A 15,612-nucleotide genomic window follows, 5' to 3' on the forward strand; every position below is an offset into this window, starting at 1 on the left:
ATCGATAACCGTAATGTATGGATTACAATTTCATTTCAAGAATTGAATTACATTTTGTATAAAGGAACGATCAGAAGTAAATATTGATAAAAATAAATCGTTAAAAGTCATTCAATTTCTTCCCAACTCTGTCTCTTTATCATAAAATATGTAGTCTAAATTCCAGCGCAGCTATGTTTCTGTGTAACCAGAAAAAAAAAGGAATCAAATTTCATCGAAATTGTAGCCTCAGTTATCTATTAGTTGTTACTTTTATGGTTTGTGTAAAATACTGAGGTGCAGGAAGTTTGCCTCATAGGAGTGCCGATAATTCTACCGACAAAACTCGGACGTACTTGAGCACCTGCAGCCTTAATTAAGATACAGCCGTGCGTACGTGTGTGAAGTGAAAGTGGGAAATAACAGAACCACCTTCAGGCCTGCCGACATGTGAGGTTCGAACCCACTCACAGCTTCACAGCCAGTACCGCGTAGTCAACTCTCTCGTAAGGAACAGTAAATATGCGGTCCTATGTTCATTACGTTGTGAATGTAAAGGTCGAGGAGATAGTGTGGAACTGCAACATTATGCCAGTAGTTGTGTTATGTACTGCTCGCGTATCAACTACCACTGCCAGAGAGGCCAGTGACGGTATCATATGTCAGCACCTTTTAACAACGAGACCGCTCGTGATATGAAGTAACACTGCGTCTGAAACACGATAACATTGATACGTAAAACAGATGGTGAAACAGTGTTCTGCCCACTTTCAGAGGAGGGGATGTCTGAGCCAAGGGAACAGAGCAGCCGAAGCCGTACCGCGGAGCGAACGGACCTGCATCAAGAGAACTGTCCTCAGAGGCGTCTCAAACCAGGGACAAAGTGGCATTAACACTCTACTACGTTTCCATCTTTGTGTTCTTCCTGGCCTCATCTCAACTACTTAAGGATGGCATTAGATGTGGATTAAGTTCAGTTTTACGGTCGGATGCCCTTCCTGACGCCAAACCTGTAAGGAGAGATCTATTCGCGATTGCGTGTGTCTCTTGTGGTCGGTAGTGTGTGTGTGTGTTTTGTATGTAAATGTGCATTAAAACGAACACAAGCAATCAGGCTTCAAGGTAGAGGAATTAACCACATGCTAACAAAATTCCTATCCCGGCCAGCATTCGAACCCGGGGCTCTTTGAATCGAAGGTCATTACGCTAACTATTCAGCCAAGGATCCCAACAACTCCCACCTGCGACTGTGGCAATGCTATTGAATAACTTCTAAACGGAAAGTGTTTATCCTCGCATGAGATTCAAACCAAGGGTAGGATGCTGGGAAGACAGACGTCGTAACAGTGAATTTGCGATTAGAAAAGGGTAGTTAATGCCAGAGACGGCCCCTGGTATGAGACTCAAACCATGGGCATGATGTTCGGAAAATAGGCGTCTTAAGAGTGAGCTAGCGATTGGCAAGTGGTAGATAAAGGCCACGGGACTCAAACAGGGGGCAGACTGCTGGGAAGCGGTTGTCCCATCACTGAGGCGGGCGACACCAGCGCCACACTTGACTGCAAGTTGGACAACAATTGCTCCTCGCACGTGTTGTCAGACACTCCACACTGGAGGTAGCTGCATGTTGGTGAGGCGTCTTAGCATGAAGCAGTAGTGCGGTGTTTTATAGCGAGGAACGTGGATATAATACAGGTAAGCCAAGTGTGATTCCTCCAAACAATAGGACCTAGCTCCTATTTTTTTCTTTCAGGAAAGTACTATTATCGTTCATAATATTACGTAGCAGAAATGAATTGTTTGCGATGTTTTAGAAGCAACTTCAGCCTTCGGTGGATGACGGGATTATCATAAGACGTGTATACAGCAGGTAGGGATATAAAGGTGTATATAGATGAGTGAAAGTGAAAATAGCTGTGGAAAGTGATGTCTTTCGACGAACGCTCACTTTTGACAATGATGAAATACCCGAATTATGTGAAAAAGAAAAAATTAAACGACTTAAGAATATTCATTTCGAAATATGGTATTCAGTAGCGTATTTAGAATTTAGTTAAATTTCAGTTAGGAAGAATACTTCATATTGATAAACACCTTGATTTTTACTCATTTTACTGTGAAGCAAATGAATTTTTTTCCCTACTTGGACCATAAATGAAGACCGAATTGTTTTTCTAGAATTGAGTGCCTCTTACTGTGCGACATAATGGCCATGTAATCGTGTACACATTTCCCATTTTAATTTATTACTCCTTCATTGAAATACTACTGTCCTCTAAGGTGTACGGAACAAGACAATGTAGGAACACCCAGCTCCTTGGAGCTCACAGAACTATATTAGCTATATTTCTCATCAGTGAGTTACGAGTGTCGGTAAAAGTAAATAATTGTTGAAATGCATTTTAAAAGTGTGTTGTTGTTGTTGTTTCGTTCAAAGGACCTTGTGTACTTAGCGCATGTAAAGCCTGTCTACCAGTGCACAGAATGTCGTGTGTTAGTCTGGAACACCTCCGTTAGGGCTTGTGAACAACTCCAGTTTCTTCCATAAACAAATGATTCGGTAAGCTAGATTCTTTTCTTTAAAACACTCATTCATGTGTAAAGTTGTCGAAAACTGTTGTCTTGTTCCGACTAGGAAGTCCAGACAGAGCGGTTCGATTCCAGGACTTGGTAATGAAATGAAATGGCGTATGGCTTTTAGTGCCGGGAGTGTCCGAGGACAAGTTCGGCTCTCCAGATGCAGGTATTTTGATTGACTCCCGTAGGCAACCTGCGGGTCAAGATGAGGATGAAATGGTGATGAAGACGACACATCCACCCAGCCCCCATGCCAGCGAAATTAACCAATTATGGTTAAAATTCCCGACCCTGCCGGGAATCGAACCCGGGACCTCTGTGACCAAAGGCCAGCACGCTGACCATTTAGCCATGGAGCCGGACCAGGCCATGGTGAATTTCTTGGATTATCCGGTGAACAGTTCTTCAACTATGTAGGCCTACTCCGTGACGTTCCGAGGTACCTGTTACGCGATGCCCACTGCAGCCCGCGGCACAAATGGTGCCTGTTATACAACATGCCAGCCTTGCCGTACGGCTTCAAGGCCTTCTGTTCACACACACATTTGACATGAGTGTAGTGGTTCACTAGAGCTCACTAGGGTCTGTTTAAGTACTGCCACCGGGCGAGTTGGCCGTGCGCGTAGAGGCGCGCGGCTGTGAGCTTGCATTCAGGAGACAGTGGGTTCGAATCCCACTGTCTGCAGCCCTGAAGATGGTTTCCCGTGGTTTCCCATTTTCACATCAGGCAAATGCTGGGGCTGTACCTTAATTAAGGCCACGGCCGCTTCCTTGCAACTCCTAGGCCTTTCCTATCCCATCGTCGCCAAAAAACTATCTGTGTCGGTGCGACGTAAAGCCCCTAGCACATAAAAAAAAAAGAAAATAAGTACTGCCAATTCCTGTCACTTTTAATAGATCCAGGTGCACTCGCTAAATAACTCATCACACCTGTGTGTCTTCTCATAGAACATTAATATTTTCAAGTGATATCCAGGAAAACGATTCTCGACCACTTTGGATTGTAACGAAGTTTCTTGTGTTTATTAGGATGTTCAAAAACGGTCTCCGTAATGTGCAGTCCCGCGGTTCGAATTCCGGATGCATATCGGATTTTTAAAACGAAAATCCACGTTCCTGTGTTTTGGGTTCCACGTAGAGTTTGGTAGCCTGTCACTATGATCACGATATCAAGTTCTGCAAATCTACACCGAGCGGTTAGGGTCGCGTAGCTGTGAGGTTGCACTCGGGACATAGTGGGTTCGAATCCCACCGTCGGCAGGCCTGAAAATGGTTTCTCCGTGGTTTCCCATTTCAACGCCAGGAAAATGCCAGGAATGCACCTTAATTAAGGCACGGCTGCTAGCCAGAAACTTTCGGTGTGTTAGTGCGACGTTAAATAAGTAGCGAAAGAAGAAGAGGAAGTAAATCTTCGAGCTTCCTTTCACTTCTGACGCAAATCTGATTGAGTTCTGTAAAGGAGATTCAGTATATTTGGATACGATTTTAAAGTTTTAGTTTTTAACTGTCAGCCTCCTCGCTTTAACGGTTACTGCTATTTGTTGCTATCCTTGAAGACCCAGATTCGATCCCTAGCCCTAGCAGAGGTTTAAGACTGGCAGGGTGGCTGCTATGTGACTGAAGCAGCTCATCTTCACCGGAGGTGTACCTGCACGACCTTGAACAATGTGAGAACATAAACTTACTTTACTTAATTTTCAACTAAACTTTTTTTCACCAGCCTGTGTAGCTCAGAGGGTAAAGCACTGGCCTTCTGGAATCAAGTTGACGGATTCGATTCCATCTCGGTCCGGTGGTATTTGAAGAATCTTATATACGCCATCCTCGCGTCGATAGATTTCTTAGTATGTAAAGAACTCCTGTGGGACAAAATGCTGGCAGGTCGGCGTCTCCGAAAATCGTAACGGTAATTAAAGGGACGTAAAACCAATAACATCAATATTATAAAAATTCTCCATGGTGAATATCGAAATCAAACGGCTAACAGAACTGAAGGAGGGGCCGATGACCTAGATGTCAAGAAACATCATCAGAACTGAAGAATTGATTTTTTTTTTTTTTTTTTTTTACAATTGGCTTTACGTCGCACCGACACAGATAGGTCTTACGGCGACGATGGGATAGGAAATGGCTAGGAGTGGGAGGGAAGCGGCCGTGGCCTTAATTAAGGTACAGTCCCAGCATTTGCCTGGTGTGAAAATGGGAAACCACGGAAAACCATCTTCAGGACTGCCGACAGTGGGGCTCGAACCTACTATCTCCCGAATACTGGATACTGGCCGCACTTAAGCGACTGCAGCTATCGAGCTCGGTAAGAATTGAATCAATCATTTACTTTTTTCTTTTACGTCGCACCTACACAGGTAGGTCTTATGGTGACGATGGGATAGGAAAGGCCTAGGAATGGGAAGGAATCGGCTGTGGCTTTAATTAAATACATCCCCAGCATGTGCCTGGTGTGAAAATGGGAAACCACGGAAAACCATCTTCAGGGCTTCCAACAGTGGGGTTCGGACCCACTATCTCCCGGATGCAAGCTCACAGCTGCGCGCCCCTAACCTCACGGCAAACTCTCTCGGTCCATCATTTACTAAATATAAAACAGTTCTCTCACGTATTTCCATAGAACATTCGGAAGTGGAATCATTTCGCCATTATTTAGGTTGTGCGTTCAATTGCTGTTACCCTGCATCAATGGAAATAAAATGGAAGAAAAATATAAAATAATTTCTAAGTTCAGGTTGTTAGAAGATTGTGTTCAGAGTTCAAATATTAGCCTGAATCAAGAAAGTGTTCAGTGACGGAGATATAAACCGGAGTACTCCATAAAACTCACTATTTTGTTTTGCTTGTTTCGTATTTAATATTTGTGATGAGTTTGGGAACTTTTTCTGTGTTTTGTTCCTTCCAGTAGAGAACTCAATTCTGAGCGTTATAAAGAAAAAGGGCGTACCTCTAGCAGTAAAACTAGATGTTTTATAGTATATCAGACTTTAACATACATATTTACTCTTCCCCGGAAAATGAAAATCAAAGTCCAGGAGAAGAAAAAAGGAAACGTGTAAAAGTATATTTTTATTTCAATATAATAAAAAGTTTTTAATAGTCTCTATTTTGACAAACAGTTGGCGATAGAAAGACAGTAATTGCCCTTTGACGCAACTTGCGTTTTTCGCTACAATGCAACTTTTTTTTTTTTTTTTTTTTTTTGCTAGTGGCTTTACGTCGCACCGACATAGATAGGTTTTATGGCGACGATGGGATAGGAAAGGCCTAGGAGTTGGAAGGAAGCGACCGTGGCCTTAATTAAAGTACAGCCCCAGCATTTGCCTGGTGTGAAAATGGGAAACCACGGAAAACCATCTTCAGGGCTGCCGACAGTGGGATTCGAACTCACTATCTCCCGGATGCAAGCTCACAGCCGCGCGCTCCTAACCGCACGGCCAACTCGCCCGGTAATGCAACTTTCCTCCAAGCGATATGTTGTATGGTTCTCTGGGCTGCATCACTTTTCCTCACTTTCAGGTCTTAAATACCAAGAATTTTCCTCAGTAACATACCGTACGTCCGCCTCTGTGGTGTAGTGGTTAGCGTGATTAGCTGCCACCCCCGGAGGTCCGGGTTCGATTCCCGGCTCTGCCACGAAATTTGAAAAGTGGTACGAGGGCTGGAACGGGGTCCACTCAGCCTCGGGAGGTCAACTGAGTAGAGGTGGGTTCGATTCCCACCTCAGCCATCCTGGAAGTGGTTTTCCGTGGTTTCCCACTTCTCCTCCAGGCGAATGCCGGGATGGTACCTAACTTAAGGCCACGGCCGCTTCCTTCCCTCTTCCTTGTCTATCCCTTCCAATCTTCCCCATCCCCCGCAAGGCCCCTGTTCAGCATAGCAGGTGAGGCCGCCTGGGCGAGGTACTGGTCATTCTCCCCAGTTGTATTCCCAGACCAAGAGTCTGAAGCTCCAGGACACTGCCCTTGAGGCGGTAGAGGTGGGATCCCTCGTTGAGTCCGAGGGGAAAAACCGAACCTGGAGGGTAAACAGATGATGATGATGATGATGATGATGAACATACCGTACAGACACCGATGAAGTGTTAGAAATATACAAGTGTTTTCTTCTCGAGCCAATATATTATGCCGTAACGTCTCTTGAACCTCGCTGTCGTTAGGTGCTTGCTTCCTGGAATTCTGAGGTAATTAGTGACATGACTTTCAATCTTGCATTTAGTCCGAGAGCTCAAGAGTTGAACCGCGATCCTCGGGATGAAGGGCACACATCTGCAACACAGTCTGAGACGCTAAGAGACCTGCTGCGTTTCACACTGTTTCTGACGAGATATCGGTCATCATCTGGTATATGCAGGTCGAGGTCACCAGGAAATCCCTGTTATCTGGTCCTAAATGGTGGAAGACAAAGCTTTGGTTTATGTTTTGTTTGAAGCTAGTGGCATGACCTGAACACTGATATTCTTACGTCATTAATATGCGCGTGTGGAGAGTCAGAAGTTCCACGGCGTCGGAGCTCATCGCTGACAGTGTAGTCCGAAACTCTACCGATTCTAGGATGTTCATTCGAGAGCTAATCTTACCCTGCCATTTTCGTGTCAAAACACAGGGTGATTGTCCCCCGAGAAATACTTCTTCTAAGATCGGTAGTTAACAGGGATATCTTCCTTCCACAAAATTGTTCCCATTGTCGAATTAATAATAATAATAATAATAATAATAATAATAATAATAATAATAATAATAATAACCTTCTTCTACCGATTTTCCCACACCTGTGTGGTCGCGGGTGCGAACTGTGTCGCACATGTGGATTTGGGTCTGTTTTACGGCCGGATGCCCTTCCTGACACTAACTATATGTGGAGGTACATATATTTACTATTGCGTGTTTCTGTCGTGGTTGGTAGTGTGGTGTGCTGTCTGAATATGAAGAGGAGGGCGTTGGGTCAAACACAAATATCCAGTCCCCGAGCGAGGAGAATTAACCAGACACGATTAAAATCCCCGAACCGGCCGGGAATCGAACCCGGGACCCTCTGAACCGAGTGCCTCAACGCTGACTATTCAGCCAAGGAGTCAGATAATAATAATAATAATAATAATAATAATAATAATAATAACATTATTTGCCGCAAATTTCAAAGAGCCTGATCCTATCCAGGTCACGTGATAAGAGTCCATATTCGGAACGTGCTAGCTGGTGGGGCCTGCCGCACACCTCCGAGGCAATAAAGCTGAATTGGCAGGGGTGGTGGGGCAAAACGGCGAAGTTGTAAGTTCTTGACAAATGAATAGTTGCGGAGTGTTACTGGAGTTAAATTAGATATACGGCTTTTCAGGCGTTTGCTCTATAAACAAGTGATTCATCTTAGGCCTGACACTAGACCCATCTGAATCGACTTACGCTGAGCAGGTGAATATTTCAGAAGCCCATTATGAGAGGCACAATCTTATAACTGCATACGGGAGAGATGAATCTCTACAACCGAATTTTTGCCCGCCTGGCAGTCCCTCATTCGGAACTTAGACTTTCCATTTAGAGTTAAATTGTCTAGAGAAACCGGAGTCTAATATTACCTCTCTCACCTCAGTTTTGTCCAGCATAAATTTCACATAACAAGAAAGGTAAACGCGTGTTTTCGTCGCGAGGTGATGCAGCTCTTTAGAGCCCCCCCCCCACCTTCCGCTAATTAACGTGAGCTGCATGTACCATTTTAAACACTTACTAGCCTCCATGCCATTCTTAAATCCCTGGCAGTACCAGGAATCGAACCCAGTCCTCCGAGGTTGCAGCTATCACTAACCGTTACAGTACGGAGGAGAACAATTTCACTTTAAGTCATCGAGATAACAACTCGGGTGCAGTCAATAATAATAATAATAATAATAATAATAATAATAATAATAATAATAATAATAATAATAATAATAGTAATTTGGTTCATGGTGTGGGTTATTGTAACCACGTCCTACATAGTTCGTGAACAATGAGCAACGGTTGAGTGGCGTAGTATGTGGTCTCGAGAGTCGAGGTACCAGTCGCTTTGGAATAGGAGTGGGCATCTCGGACATGTTCTGAGTAATAGTCCTCTTTGTGTTCTGGCGGCTTTGGATGTTTTTCTTTTTTTTAATGGAACGCACCCAACAAGAACAGGTTCGGTTATTGAATGAGTTCTCATATAGCTTTGGTAGCTTTTTACGGCTTGTTTCGTATGTAACACGCCTTCCTGACCGCAACTAAGACTGCACATCAGGGACTGGATTACGTAAACTGTGCAGGAATCCAAAACAGCTTTCACAGTTCTTAGACTTGAAGCTACCCACCAGATGGTAAAAATGTTACCTATTGTATATAGTCTCTCGTTTAACAAAGCAGCATACTCGTTAAGTTCAGTCTGATTTTGGAAAGACATGCTGTATAATTAATATAATTTGTCAAAGAAATTATGAAAATTGGGAACACCTGTAATCTCTTCCCTGGTATCGTCAAGTCTTGCGATTGGCACAGTGCACAAAGAAATACCACTACATATTATTTTAAACACGGGCCGATGACCTAGATATTAGGCCCAATTAAACAACAAGCATCACCACCACCATCATCATCATCATCATCTTATATTTTAAATATAACTCATCCAATCTATGAGAAGACAAATTTGAGAGAATGGCTTCTTTAATTGAAAAGTTTTACAGATTTAGTAGCTCAACATGATCCCAGTGTACCTGCCGGTGAATCAAGCGACACCCCACATCTCAAACATGTAACCAACACTGTTTTTTTTTCTAATAGTTGTAGATTCATCTACCAAAACATTATTTTAATGTTGTTGCTATCTTCTTTCTCGTCTCTTTGGAAATATGGTTTAGAATGTTCGTACAACTTAATCTTAAATGCAGAATCCTTCCAATGTCCACGCCATTAAGCACCTGTGCCTGTGCAGATCGGTTTAATTTTCTTAACTTATACGCAGTACGGAACACTCTTAACAGTAGTGTCAAGATAATGTTGCGTCAGTTTGTCAATTCCTAATTCCAAACTTTTATTGGCAGCTTTCTTTTCTATTATTTTCAGCCTTTCCATGGTGAAGAGAATTTTATAATTAAAATTTTCTTTCTAAGGCGTATCCGTTGAGTTCCTCGTGTAGCTCCATAATAGGTCACCTTAAACTGTAAATATATTCCTTCGTTGATTTGACTCCCGTACCTAACTGTGGACATATACCCTGTTCGACGTATCTACTGTATAATGAGCCACCTATCATTCTATTTTTTTAACAACTGACCAGCTATTTTCTTTCGAAGAGTGATTATATTGATTTTCTGACCAGCATTCAGGAGATTCCCTTATTGACTGAAGAGCAAGTTTTTGAGGCACATTGTTCTTGGTTTATGCCGTCAGTGAATCCAGCAAATTCACCATCGTACTCACAGTCACCATATGTGGCAGAATTATTTTCACATTCTCCAGTCTTCTTAACCTCAAGATGTTATCCCATATTATCGGTAGTTTTACTTAACGTCTGCATTATCAGAGGTACCCTCCCCCTTCTTTGTTGATAATCATTTAAGCAAACTCATTTCCACTGTAAATCTATTTCGTATGAAGGAATGTATTATTTAAAAACTAAAGTAAATCCACAAATACATAAATGTTGAAATGAAATTAAAGTTACGAACAATTTATCCGAACTACCAATCCAGCAAAAGAAAATATGTATTCACGGATATGATGCTCTCTGGTCAGAGCATGGAACTGTTTTCTCTTCAGATGTTAATGCGGGAATTTTAAACAACTGTCCACCTTTTTTTAATAAGAGTTTCATCAAATAATTAACACAACGTTATTACTGGAAGGGTAATATGGAACATACAGTGTGGCGCACGAAATGTCATACATCGGAAATATTTTATAAAATGTGTAAACCTGGGCTCACAACCATGTCCTTTCGTGAACAGAAACGTTATTTCATGCGTGATCCGACAGGCAGCACCACATCTCGCGCATGCGTACCGGCTGCCAGTTATACAGCATGGCGGACAAAGGGGGATTGACGCGTGAACATAACGTGAAGATAGTGTTGTTTCATGCTGCAACAAGAGCGTAGCTCGGACCCAAGAAATGTTTAGTGTTCATTTCCGTACTCGGTGGGCTCCTTGCGGGCAGACGGTATACAGACTGGCCAAGCAATTTGAAACAGAAGGCAACATACTGGAGAGAAAACCGGAGAATGTTGCTGCTGTAAGAGCGGCTGTGACTCGGAGCCCCTTCAAATCCACCAGAACTGCATGTATTCAGCTGGGCATCTCTCGTCGGTCAATTCAGAGAATACTGCAGTCTGACCCTGACGTGTTTCCATACAAAATGACAAATGTTCTGGGCTTCCTGAATGAACATTTTGGGCCCCGTGTGATGTCTCATCGATATCCCGAGCGTTTTCAGAGCGGCTCAATCTGGCCACCGCAAAGCCCCGATCTCAATCCCTGCGACTTCTTCCTGTGGGGAAAATGTACAGCAATTGCAAGCGGCCATTGTAACTTTCTTCCGAGGGTTGAGTGAGGACTTGTGTCGTAGAGTGATCGCGAACATGCACGTTCGTCTCGAGGCTGTTGTAACACCGAGAAGGTGGACATATTGAACATGTCCTGCACACGGACTAACCATGCACATGTCGGTGAATGTTGTAACGCCATTTTGTATTCAATATGTTGTATATTACATTTTCTATAAACAATTTCCAGTGTCTGACATTTCGTGCGCCACCCTGTAAGTGAAAAGGTTAGCTCAAGGGGCAACGAAAACTTTCTAGGCAGTAATAATGAATCTTAGAAATGGAGAGATAAAGGTAATTGATAGTGTTTTGTGTAAATCATGTGAACTCATAGTAGATCCCAGGGAATTGCTGGGCAGGAGAAACGAATATTTTGAAAATATTCTCAACGTAAAAACGAAATCTTCCTGGATTTGTTACGAACAACAGATCTCATGGGGAGCAGGAAAATGCTGTTAGTGAAATTACGCTTGAGGAGGTGAAAAGTATCGTAAATGAACTCTATTTTCATAAAGCAGCAGGAATAGATGAAATGGTGAAACGCCGTATTGTGCGAAGCGAAGCGAAAGCGAAGCAATCACATTACAGGCCATGAAGGCCCTTGGATGTGTGGAAGGTAAAGGCTTCCACTATTACCGGGCGAGTTGGCCGTGCGCGTAGAGGCGCGCGGCTGTGAGCTTGCATCCGGGAGATAGTAGGTTCGAATCCCACTATCGGCAGCCCTGAAAATGGTTTTCCGTGGTTTCCCATTTTCACACCAGGCAAATGCTGGGGCTGTACCTTAATTAAGGCCACGGCCGCTTCCTTCCAACTCCTAGGCCTTTCCTATCCCATCGTCGCCATAAGACCTATCTGTGTCGGTGCGACGTAAAGCCCCTAGCAAAAAAAAAAAAAAAAATAGCTTCCACTATCCGTAACTTCGGCACTTGGCTGTATTGGAAAGACAGCTATGAAATGACCTCACAGAGTAATAGTCTAGAATGTTCGCAAGGCACCTTCTGATTTGACGAAACCGGTAATTGCACACCTACAGCATAATCAAGGGAATAGGAAGGATTGCAACAACTACGAGGTATTTTATTGATCAATATACCAGCCAAGGTGTTCACTGGTAATTTTGGAAGCTGAGTGCGATCAACGGTTAATAGTAAGTTGGATGAAAACCAATATTATTTCACACCACAGAGGGGCTGTCAGGATCAGATTTTAAGTATGCGACAAGAAAATTCTACGAGAGGAACAAACAGTTACGTTTAAGTTTCGCAGATCTTGAGAAGGCATGTGATAGAGTACTGAAGGAAATGATATTAGCCGTACTGACAGGGGTCGGGCAAGGCTGTAAACTTTCAACTTTGTTGTTCATAGTAAATATGGATTACTTACTGAAATGCCAGGGAGGAATTCAGTTAGGTAGAAATGTGGTAAGCAGTTTGCCCTATGCCGATGATTTGGTACCGAGCTCGATAGCTGCATTCGTTTAAGTGCGGCCAGTATCCAGTATTCGGGAGATAGTGGGTTCGACTTCACTGTCGGCAGCCCTGAAGATAGTTTTCCGTAGTTTCCCATTCTCACACCAGGAAAATGCTGGGGCTGTACCTTACTTACGGCGACGGTCGCTTCCTTCCCACTCCTAACCCTTTCCTGTCCCATCGTCGCCATGCGACCTATCTGTGTCGATGCGACGTAAAGCAACATGTAAAAAAGATGAGGATTTGGCAGGCTGTGGCTTACAGTCTAATATATTGGAACTTGAAAATAGGTGCAGTAAAAATGAGCCCTCCCAAGACTAAAGTGATGCTAGTAGAGAAGAAACCTAAGTGAATTGAATGCAAGGTCGGGAAAACAAAATTGGAACGGGTAGATCATTTCAAGTATTTAGTGTGTGTATTCTCCCAGGATGGTAGTAAGTTGTAGTAAATGAGACTGAATTAAGGTGCAGCAAAGTTAATGCAGTGAGCTCGCAGTTGTGATCAACAGTATTCTACAAGAAAAAAGTCAACTCTCTGATGGAACTATCTTTATACCGGTCTGTTTTCAGACTAACGTTGCTGTACGGGAATGAAAGCTTGGTGCACTCAGTACAACTTGTGTTAGGTCATCAGCCCAGAGGCTGGTTGGATCCTCAAATAGCATCACCAAAGGCTATGCAGTTATAGGGAAAACAGCAAAAACCAATGGCAGAGCCCAAATGAGGCTACTAGGCAAGACGAGGAGTGAGGTAGTTTGCCATTGCTTTCCTCACTGGACCAGAATGTGCCACTGCAGCACGACTGACCCTATGAGCAACACTTTTCATAACACTCGGACACTATTTGTGCTCCGAATGTCATCATTCAGCACCACCCACACCTCAGCAACTTCCATATTGTCACAGCCATGGATGAGACTGGGACTTCAGTGGAAGCTACACTTTGCTCTGGCCTGCGCCAAGGCCTGCGCCAGTACAACTTAGTCATAAGTTAGAAGTAACAGACATGAAAGTAGCGAGAATGATCGCTGGTACAAACAGGTGCGTACTGGGTACGACGAGGTAAAGGCTTAGTGGATGAAGTTGTTCATTTAAACCGTCTTCGGTGGTGGGGTCATGTAAGGCGAATGAAGGAGGATACGTTACCTAGGAGAATACTGGACTCGTTCATGGAGGTTAAGAGAAGTAGAGCGAGCTCGATAGCTGCATTCGCTTAAGTGCGCCCAGTATCCAGTAATCGGGAGATAGTGGGTTCGAGCCCCACTGTCGGCAGCCCTGAATATGGTTTTCCGTGGTTTCCCATTTTCACACCAGGCAAATGCCGGGGCTGTACCTTAATTAAGGCCACGGCCGCTTCCTTCTAATTCCTAGGCCTTTCCCATCCCATCGTCGCCATAAGACATATTATATGTGTCAGTGCGACGTAAAAGCAAACAGCAAAAAAAAGTAGAGGTAGACCAAGACGAAGATGGTTAGAGTCAGTTTCTAACGATTTAAGAGGTGTGGAACTAAAGGAGGCCACAGAGGTAGCTACAAATAGATGATTTTGTAGGTGTTTAGTAAATTCACAGATTCTTGCACACTGAATGCTGTGAGTCATAACAGTCTATAATGTGTGTGTATGTATGTATTTTCATTGGTTTAACCCCCCCCCCCAAACTACTTTCACTGTTTTCGGACACGCCGAATTAACGGAATTTTGCCACACCGGATTTCTCTTACATGTCGGTAAATAGGTCTTCGTACATAAATAAATATAGAAAAGAACAATTTCTTACTAACACTGTGGTATCTTCATCAAATCCTGGAATTCGTATTTGCCTCTCCTCTCTTAAAGCCATTTCGGCGGGAGAGCAAGTTCAGTAAACATTGCGCTGGTCATCATACTAACAAGACCTGACCAGAATACGCTTTCGGAGTATCGCCGAACTTTCCGACTGTTTATAGGTTACAATGATGAAAATATCGAAATAGTGATTATTTAAAAATGTAAACCGAACTGAGTAGCCACGTATGTTGACGCGCTGAGCCTATATAGCCATGCTCTGCATTCGGGACACGCTTGGGTTCGAACCCCACTGTTGGCTGTCCTGAGAATGATTTTCTATGGTTTCCCATTTTCACTCCTAGGCAAATGCCAGGACAGTTCCTAGGCATAGGCCACAGCCGGTTCCTTCCACCTTCTAGCCCAATTTCACACGCCATCATTCATTTCATCTTCATTAGCTCCACAACTGAAGATGGTGTAAGCAAGGGCATCTGGCCGTAAAAGCATACCATATCATTTCATCTCTCCTCATCTCTGACCCCGTATCAGGAACTGGGGCAAAGGGATAGATTCTTAAATATGTCAAAGGTTAGTCATTTCGATAGTTTATTTTAAGGACCGGGTGAGTTGGCCGTGCGGTTAGGGGTGCACAGCTGTGAGCTCGCATCCGAGATATAGTGGGTTCGAATCCCACTGTCAGCAGCCCTGAAGATGGTTTTCCGTGGTTTCCTATTTTCACACCAGGTAAATAGGTACCTCAATTAAGGCCACTTCCTTCCCACTCCTAGGCCTTTCCTGTCCCATCGTCGCCATAAGACCTATCTGTGTCGGTGCGACGTTAAGCAAATAGCAAAAAAGTTTATTTCAAGGACTTTCTGTGAGGAATGGGTGTATGGTGTTGCCACATACGTTCATTACGAGGAATTACTGTAAGTGTGTACATGCACTAGAAGGACACAAAGAAGATAAAATTCCCAAAAATACAAACTACACTGACTGACAGAGCAAATGCAACACCAAGAAGGAGTGGTTCGAAAGGGATGAAAGTTGGGGAAAAAACAGAGACGGCACGGACGAATAATTGATGTTTATTTCAAACCGATATGCAGGTTACACAATGCGCACGGCATCGACTCAGTAGGATGTAGGACCACCGCGAGCGGCGATGCACGCAGAAACACGTCGAGGTACAGAGTCAATAAGAGTGCGGATGGTGTCCTGAGGGATGGTTCTCCATTCTCTGTCAACCATTTGCCACAGTTGG

At 43.7% G+C, this 15,612-nt stretch overlaps 1 protein-coding gene across 1 annotated transcript in view; it reads left to right on the top strand.

Annotated features, from left to right (window-relative positions):
- The first annotated feature begins 805 nt into the window (after positions 1 to 805).
- LOC136864087 (facilitated trehalose transporter Tret1-2 homolog) overlaps positions 806 to 15,612 on the top strand; it is a 462,248-nt gene continuing 447,441 nt past the window's right edge. The window contains exon 1 of the mRNA XM_067140645.2: positions 806 to 1,674. The gene's annotated coding sequence lies outside the window, so the exon portion shown is untranslated. The remainder of the gene's footprint in view (positions 1,675 to 15,612) is intronic.

Source organism: Anabrus simplex, chromosome 2 (genome assembly GCF_040414725.1).
Source record: "Anabrus simplex isolate iqAnaSimp1 chromosome 2, ASM4041472v1, whole genome shotgun sequence".
Classification (NCBI taxonomy): Eukaryota; Metazoa; Arthropoda; class Insecta; order Orthoptera; family Tettigoniidae; genus Anabrus; species Anabrus simplex.